General features: G+C 35.1%; 1 long non-coding RNA gene across 1 annotated transcript in view; it reads right to left on the bottom strand.

Moving 5' to 3' along the window:
* Window positions 1-946: 946 nt before the first annotated feature.
* Window positions 947-9,619, bottom strand: part of LOC106504767 (uncharacterized) — a 120,609-nt gene continuing 111,936 nt past the window's right edge. The window contains exon 4 of the long non-coding RNA XR_002346867.2: window positions 947-1,014. This is a non-coding gene — a long non-coding RNA (uncharacterized LOC106504767). The remainder of the gene's footprint in view (window positions 1,015-9,619) is intronic.

Below are 9,619 nucleotides of genomic sequence, written 5' to 3'. Positions count from 1 at the left end.
GCAAAGATATTCAACTGCCTGAAATTTCTCCATGTTCTAGAAAAATTCTGCCAAAGATGCAAACTCCCAAGACCTCATTTTCTATCCACTCACTGGATTTGTATAAGAAACTATAGAATGCCCTAGCAAAGAATTAGAGCAGATTTTATCAGTGAGGTGTGGCTGACTGTGAAATGCAACCCAGGTCTGCAGTAAGGGTGGTAATCAAAAAGCTAGAGCAGGTTACCCTTGCTTCCACTGTTTTTTCTTATTCTTTTTTTTCTTGTTTCTAAATCTGATAGAATTAAGTCTAAATCTTAACAGATAAGGTTTATATATTGTGCCTGTTTTCAATACTGGCTTGAATAGTATTAGTTAACAAAATAGAATGCCATCAAGATTTTTGAGAGAACTCTCTTAGACTTACGTTGTTCAGAACACTTTCATCAGAGTGGCTAAAGCTCCTGGTTGGATAACAGTTCTTACTAAGAGCTCAAGGATCCTTTCTCCACTGAAAAGACAGGAGGCGGGCTGGGGGTCGGTGCCCTCAGGCATCTTAGTTTCTTGGTCCCTGGGCTTCTGTTGCTAGGCACTCCCAGAGAAAATAATGGCAGGGCTATTGTGAGGGTCCATTTCCCCCTGTCCCTCTTAAGCCCCTGTTTTTCTGGTTCTGAAAACAGTGACTATTTGGAGACAGCCTGCAAAGAGGCCAAGCGAAGTTTCCACATGTTACCATCTAGTTTATAACCAGGGGCAGAGAATTTTAAGGTAAGAGCTACCAAGGATTTCTTTCTAAATGAACGTTCTGCTTGAAAGAGTTAAAAATAAAAATAAAATACAGACGTTTGCAATTGTTGCCTCTAATGAGATCGCAGGTCTATTTTGAGCATTACTAGTGTTAGCACTTTGTGGAACAATAAATTTATTTTTAAAGCATTAATTTTCCCTTAAAATGTGTGGCACTTACCATAATCCAGTAGGAGTGTGTGTTGAGAATCTCTTTTGGCAGAATTTAACAATCCAGCTGAAAACAGCCTGAAAGAAAACATTTATATTGAATATTATTTTCATGTTATTGTTCCTTCTGGTAGAATTATTTAGCTATTTCCTTAGTTGATAGACTAAATCAGCTGCTAAATCAGTAGACTTTGTACTGTGAAACTCTTAATCTTTCAGACATAGAATGCTACTGCTTTAATTTTACAGATATTCTGATTGCTTTGGGTATAGAAACCCAAATTGGTGCATTTGCAAATGTGATTTTTTTTTCCTTTGAAACCAAGCTCTGTCTTAGCTGTTTCTACCAGTTTTCTAATATAACAGAAGTTGATCTCTGTATGTCAATAAAAACTAAGAATTACTTTAATACAAGAGATCAGGGTAACCTGGGGAGAAGGCAAATCATCAGAGTTAAAGGACCTGCATTCAAATGGCAGTTCTGTCACTTTTCAGCTGCCATACCTTGGCAGTTAATTGATTTCTTGCTAAAACATGGGTTTATGAGTCACAACATCAGGGGTAGTTATAGAAATAACAGTTTATGTGCCACTGAAGATAATGCTTAGCACAGAATCAGTGTGTATGGAGCTAACGATTATATAAATCAGTATTAATCTTTCTATTGGCATAAGAAGAGAAAGAAAATTTATAATATGTCCCATAAAACTTTATAAAACAAGCAAACTACACAGAAACTTTCCAGTGGTTTGAGTAAGTATAATCCTTCCTTGAGGATCAAGGGAATTCAAGAATGGGTGGGTCCAAGCTGTTATTATGTAAAAAGTAGAGAAAATATAGTGGAAATTAAGCACAGGGTTGATAAATTGTATCTGTTTTCTTGATATAGTAACATCCCAAATTTGACCAGTATATTTCTTTACATTGTATAAAAAGTCTCATGGGCACTGACCCATGTAGTTATCATCAAGAATACAAGGGAGGTAACTGAAGCTTAGCAAGATCAGGGGACATGCCTAAGATCATACCAACAGCCCAGGACAGAGCAAGGATGAGAAAGAGCTCAGGTTCAAACCTGAGACCCTTTGCCTTGCTGTCTTTTTTCTAACCTGCACTGCCTATGGTTCTAAAAGAAATAAAGAATTTGGAAAGAATTGGTCCCTGAAAATATTAGAAAAACTATATGTTTTATTAGGGTAGCTGTATATGCTGTATTTGGGAGAAAGAATTATCTATTGAGATTTAGGAGAGCAGAAGTAATGATAATCTTAAGGAAAAGCCATTTGTGGACTGCTGCAATGCAATTCTGAAGAATTCCTTTGCCTAGAGTCATAGGACTATTTTGAATGGATAATTCCCTTTCTGATTTCTTTAATTTACCCAGTGATATACAGATTTGCCTACACTAAACAATGAATTGTAACTGCCAATGGAGGCAATTTCTTAATTTCACTGGCAAGTATGCTAGTGTCTAGTTAAGTTTTTTTGCCTTTTTTTTTCTTAAAGTTTTATTGAAGTACAAGTGTTCAATAATTTACAAGGTTGTGATAATTTCTGCTGTACAACAAAGTGACCCAGTCATATATATACACATATCCATTCTCTCTTAGATTCTTTTCCCACATAGATTATCACAGAATATTGGGTAGAGTTCTCTGTGCAGTAGAGCAGGTCCCCATTGGCCAGTAATTCTATATAACTCAGTGTGCATATGCCAGTCCCAAATCCCCAGTCCATCCCTCCCATCCCCCACCTGTCCCCTTTGGTAACCATAAAATTTTCAAAGTCTGTGAGTCTGTCTTTTCTGGAAATAAGTTCATTTGTACTCTTTTTTTTTTTTTAGATTCCACATATAGGTGATATTATAGATGTTTGTCTTTCACTGTCTGACCAATTTCTCTTCATATGATAGTTTCTAGGTCCATCCATGTTGCTCCAAATGGCATTATTTCATTCTATTTTATGGCTGAATAATATTCCATTGTATATATGTACCACATCTTCTTTATCCATTCCTCTATTGATGGATATTTAGGTTGCTTCCATGTCTTGGCTATTGTAAATAGCACTGCAATGAAGATTAGGGTGCATGTGTCTTTTGGAATTATGGTTTTCTATGGATAGATGCCCAGGAGTAGGATTGCTGGATCATACAGTGGTTATGTTTTTAGTTTCCGCAGGTACCTCCATATTGTTTTCCATAATGGCTATACCAACTTAGATTCCAAATAACAGTGAAGGAGGGTTCTCTTTTCTCCACATCCTCTCCAGCATTTATGGTTTGTTAACTTGTTAATGATGACCTCTCCAACTGGTATGAAGTGGTACCTCATTGTAAGTTTTGATTTGCTTTTATCTAGTAATTAGTGATCTTGGGCATTTTTTCATGTGCCTGTTGGCCATCTATATGTTTTTGGAGAAATGTCTATTTAGGTCTTCTGCCCACTTTTCAATTGGGTTGTTTGTTTTTTTGTTGTTGAGTTGTGTGTGTGTTTGTATATTTTGGAGATTAAGTCTTTTTCGATTGCATCATTTGCAAAGATTTTCTCCCATTCTAAGAGCTATCTTTTCTTTCTATTTTTTAAATGGTTTCCTTTGTTGTGCAAAGGCTTCTGAGTTTAATTAGGCCCCTTTGGTTTATTTTTGTCTGTATTGTCATTATTCTAGGATGTGGATGAAATAAGATATTGCTGTGATTTATGTCAAAGAGAATTCTACCTAGGATTTCCTCTAGGAGTTTTATAGTATCTGGCCTTACATTTAGGTATTTAATTCATTTTGAGTTTATTTTTGTGTATGGTGTTAGAGAATGTTCTAATTTCATTCTTTTACATTCAGCTGTCCAGTTTTCCGAGCACCACTTATTGAAGAGACTATCTTTCCTCCACTGTATGTTCTTGTTTCCTTTGTCATAGATTAGTTGACCATAAGTGCTTGGTTTTATTTCTTGGCATTCTGTTTTGTTCCATTGATCTATATTTCTGTTTCTGGGCCAGTAGCATGCTGTTTTGATGACTGTAGCTTTGTAGTACAGTCTGAAGACAGGGAGCCTGATTCCTCCAGCTCCACTTTTCTTTTTATTTTATTATTATTATTAAAGTATAGTTGATTTAAAATGTTTCATCAGGTTCTGTTGTACAAGAGAGTGACCCAATCACACACATTTCCCTAGGCTGTGCAGTAGGATCCCCTTGCCCATCCATTCTAAATATAACAGTTTGCATTCAAAAAACCCCCAAAATGCCCATCCATCCCACTTGCTCCCTTTCCCCCTTGGGGACCCCAAAATCTTCTCTTACTGGCCATGATCTGTTTCTGTTTTTTGTTTGTTATTTTTAGATAGAATCATCTGTTCCATATTTTAAATTCCACAAATAATTGACATCATATGGTATTTGTATTTTTCTTTCTGACTTGACTTCACTTAGCGTGAGAGGCTCTAGATCCATCCATGTTGCTACAAATGGCATTAGTTTGTCTTTTTCATGGCTGAGTAATATTCCATTGTATATATGTACATCTTCTTAATCCATTCACCTGTCAATGGACATTTATGTTGTTTTCATGTCCTGGCTATTGTGAATAGTGCTGCTGTGAAAATATGGGTGCATGTATATTTTTCAGTGAAAGGTCTCTACAGATACATACCCAGCAGTGGAATTGCTAAATCATATATTTAGTTTCCACAGGTATCTCCCTTCTGTTTTCCATAGTGGTTTTACCAATTTGCATTCCTACCAACAGTGGAGGATGGTACCTTTTTCTCCATACCCTCTCCAACATTTGTTATTTTTTGACTTGTTAATGATGGCCATTCTGACTGGTGTGAGGTGGTATCTCACTGTAGTTTTGATTTGCATTTATCTAATAATTAGTGATATTGAGCATTTTTTCATATGCCTGTTGGCCATCTGTATGTTTTCTTTGGAGGAATGTCTACTTAGGTCTTCTGGCCATTTTTAATTGGGTTTTGTTGTTGTTGTTGTTGTTGTTGAGTTGCATGAGTTGTTTGTATATTTTGGAGATTAGTCCCTTGTCTGTTGCATTGTTGGTAAAGATTTTCTCCCATTCTGTGGGTTGTCTTTTTATTTTTTTAATGGTTTTCTTTGCTGTGCAAAAGCTTTTGAGTTTAATTAGGTCCGATTGGTTTATTTGTTTCTTTATTGTCATTATTCTAGGAGGTAGATCAAACAAGATGTTGCTGTAATTTATGTCAAAGAGTGTTCTGCACATGTTTTCCTCTAGGAGTTTTATGGTGTCTGGACTTATATATAGGTCTTCCATCCATTTTGAGTTTATTTTTGTATATGGTGTTTGATAATGTTCTACTTTCATTCATTTTTTTTGTCTTTTTTTTTTTTTTTTTTTTTTGCCATGCTTGAGCCGCTCCCATGGCATATGGAGGTTCCAAGGCTAGGGGTCAAATCGGAGCTATAGCTTCCAGGCTGCACCACAGCCACAGCCACTCGGGATCCGAGCCGCGTCTGCAACCTACACCACAGCTCACAGCAACGCTGGATCCTCAACCCACTGAGCAAGACCAGGGATCGAACCCACAACCCCATGGTTCCTAGTCAGATTCTTTAACCACTGCACCATGACAGGAACTCCTCTACTTTCATTCTTTTACATGTAGCTTTCCAGTTTTCCCAGCACAATTTATTGAGGAGGCTATCTTTCTTCCACTGTATGTTCTATCCTCCTTTGTCATAGATTAGTTGACCACAGGTACTTGGGTTTGTGTCTGGGCTTTCTGTCCTGTTCCATTCGTCTATATTTATGTTTTTGTGCCAGTACCATATTGTTTTGATGTCTTTAGCTTTTTAGTGTTGTTTAAATGCAGGAAGATTTATTTCTCTGTTTTTCTTTTTCAATATTGCTTTGGCTATTCAGGGTCTCTTATGTTTCCATACAAATTTTAAAATTTCCTGTTCTAGTTCTATGAAGAATGTCTTTGGTAATTTGATAGGGATTGCATTGAATCTGTAGATTGCCTTGAGTAGTATAGTCATTTTGACAATAGTTATTCCAATCCAAGATCATGGTATATCTTTCCATCTGTTTGTGTTATCATTAATTTCTTTTTTTTTTTTTGTCTTTTTTTTTGTTGTTGTTGTTGTTGTTGTTGCCTTTTCTAGGGCTGCTCCCGCGGCATATGGAGGTTCCCAGGCTAGGGGTTGAATCGGAGCTGTAGCCACCAGCCTACGCCAGAGCCACAGCAGGATCCAAGCCGCGTCTGCAACCTACACCACAGCTCACGGCAACGCCGGATCGTTAACCCACTGAGCAAGGGCAGGGACCGAACCCGCAACCTCATGGTTCCTAGTTGGATTCGTTAACCACTGCGCCACGACGGGAACTCCTGTGTTATCATTAATTTCTTTCATCAGTGTTTCAGAGTTTTCAGAGCATAGGTCTTTTGTCTCTTTAGGTAGGTTTACTCCTAGGTATTTGATTCTTTTGGATGAGATGGTAAATGGGATTGCTTCCCTAATTTCTCTTTCTGATCTTTGATTATTAGTATTTAGAAATGCAATTGATTTCTGTGTATTAATTTTGTAGCCTGCAACTTTGCCAAATTCATTGATGCGTTCTAACAGTTTTATGGTGCTGTCTTTAGGGTTTTCTAAGTATAGTATCATGTCATCTGCAAACAGTGATAATTTTACTTCTTCTTTTCCAATTTAGGTTCCTTTTATTTCTTTTTCTTCTTTGATTGCTATGGCCAGGACTTCCAAAACTATGTTGAATAGTAGTGGTGAAAGTGGACAACCTTGTCTTGTTCCTGATCTTAGTGGGAATGTTTTCAGTTTTTCGCCATTGAGAATGATGTTAGCTGTGGGTTTCTCATATATGTTTTTTTTATTATGTTGAGGTAGGTTCCCTCTATCCCCATTCTCTGGAGAGTTTTTATCATAAATGGGTGTTTAATTTTGTCAAAAGCCTTTTCTGCATCAATTAGGATGATCATATGGTTTTCATTCTTCAGTTTGTTGATGTGGTATATCACATTGATAGATTTGCAGATATTGAAGAATCCTTGCATCCCTTGGATAAATCCTCCTTTATAATGGTGTATGATCCTTTTAATATATATTTGGATTCTGTTTTCTAGTATTTTGTTGAGGATTTTTACTTCTGTATTCATCACATATAGATCTATATTCATCAAATATAGATCTGATTCCTCCAGTTCCACTTTTCTTTCTCAAGATTGCTTTGGCTATTCAGGGTTCCCATACAAATTTAAAAATATTTTGATCTAGTTCTGTGAAAAATGCCATTGGTAATTTGATAAGGATTGTGTTGAATCCATAGATTTCCTTGGGTAGTATATTCATTTTGACAACATTCATCCTTCCAATCCAAGAACATGGTATATACTAACAATGAAAGATCAGAAAGATAAATTAGGGAAATAATTTCATTTACCATCAAAAAGAATAAAGTACCTAGAAGTAAACCTACATAAAGAGAAAAAAGACATGTACTCTAAAAACTATAAGACACTGATGAAAGAAAACAAAGATGATACATAAGTTTAAATTCCAATCTGGCAAATACATACTTCCAAATTTTATTTGTAAAGCAGAAGCAAACACTTTTGTAACATATTTCTTAAATCTAGGAATTGTTTATTCTAAGGTACTAAGGGACTCAGAGGTAATGTGGCTGTTCTGCCATAACAAAATTTTCAAAGTATGGAAATTACTGTTAAGTGTACTTGTTTTGTTAAAATGATTTCTTCTAACCATAGAAACAAGTTTTCTCACTTTGTATGAATGCTTATGTGTATACAAATGAATTGTATGTCTTTTCTTCCTTCCTTCCTTTCTTTTTCTTTCCTTCCTTCCTTTTCTTTCTTTCTTTCCCTCCTTCCTTCTTCCTTCTTTCTTTCTTCCTTCCTTCCTTTCTTCTAAATGAAGGATGGAAACAGGAATGTTAAATGTGTTGTGTGTTTGCCAAAGTTACCCAGGGTGAATGATGGACGTCTTATTCTAATCAAATACTGTTGTTACTACTCTGATAATGCCTCTACTAGCATTGATTTATATGTGTACATATATATGTATATATATAAATTCTATGCTGAATTTATACAATTCAGTATACAGTTTATTGAATTTATTGAATTGTTGCTTCAAATTACATACTGAATCAATTTCTGCAGGTCTAATTTTCAACTTAAATTTTGCTTTTGGGAACTGAACAATAATGATACAATCAATGAATGATTTGAGTCTAATAAGTTATGCACCACAATCGCTGAGGATCCTTCGGATGAATGTAAAGTGCTTTGTGTCCTATTTTTGTTCTGATTATAACACTTGTTTACAGCATCTGGTCATTTCCTAAATATATTACTAACCAGAGATTTTTAGCAGCTGGGATAGCTCTAAATTTAAGCTAAGCTTATTTAAACTATGGTATTATATTAACCATTTCCCTGCTACTTAAGAAAAATAATCCTCTCAGAAAAAGTACTTTCATACTTTGGTGATATATATATATGTATATATATATATGTTATAATCATGCTTCAGTAGAAAGACCATACTTCTTTAATTCCTCTAAGATGGGGGGATATTGGCTTTTCATGTTTCTGTCTTAAGTGAATTTTATCATGGTAAGAAAAAAAAAGAATTGTTAGATTCCTAGTCAACCACTCATGAAGTCTTTCTTGTTGAGATTATATATGTAATATATATATTATATATGTAAACATATAATAAATATATACATAATATATATATAAACATCTATATGGTTAGTTGGGTAGAAATAGTACTTAATATTTTATTCACTTGAATAAAATCAAAACAAATCTTCTAAGCTCTAAATTTAACTCAATTTAGATGGTTTTAAGAAATGTGTATGAAGATAGAGTTAAATATAGAAAGACGTTTGACTCAATTTTATAAAATCTGGATTTTAACCTTGATTCTAATAGTGAAATTTTCTTAGGGTCTCACTGTATTTTTTCTTTTATTTCGTGTTCTAGGCATATTACATTTTTAGTAAATATCGATTTAATGTAAGTTGAGTTTCTACCCTAGAGATCATCTCTGCTCTACAGACAAATAGATGTATTTCATTTGTTGTATTTGATAAAGGAAAGATTGTACACTTAATTTAACAAAGTTCTACACTCAAAAAAAAAAAATAGGAAGTTCTACACACTGCTAGGAAGGGGCAAACTTTCTTGATTTCAAGCTTATTAAATTTTTTCTTTTCTTTTTTCATTTTTTTTTAGGGCCACACTTGTGGCATATGGAAGTCCTCGAGGCCAGGGATCAAACCCAAATCCTCATGGAAACTAGTCAGATTCATTTCTGCTGCATCATAATGGGAACTCCCTTAAATTCTTACACTTAAAAAAAAAATAATGTGTAAATTATATACAACAAAATGCATAGCTCTTAAGTGTTTAGTTTAATGATTTGACAATTTTATATACTTAGTACTCACAACCCAAAGCAAAATGTGTAATATTTCCATCATCTCAGAAAGATCTTTCACGTCCTTTTCTTTTTTTTTTTTTTTTTTTGCTTTTTTTTAGGGCCACACCTGCAGCATATGGAAGTTCCCAGGCTTGGGGTCAAATCAGAGCTGTAGCCGCTAGCCTATACCACAGCCACAGCAACACCAGATCCATGCTACATCTGCAACCTATGCATCACAG

The sequence above is a fragment of the Sus scrofa genome, chromosome 8 (genome assembly GCF_054392235.1).
Source record: "Sus scrofa isolate SSC_HxYL_T2T_F1_AM1 chromosome 8, Sscrofa_HxYL_maternal_Yorkshire_Landrace_v2.0, whole genome shotgun sequence".
Lineage (NCBI taxonomy): Eukaryota > Metazoa > Chordata > Mammalia > Artiodactyla > Suidae > Sus > Sus scrofa.
Note: the sequence above shows the minus strand (reverse complement) of the source record. Positions and strands in the feature narration are given on the sequence as shown.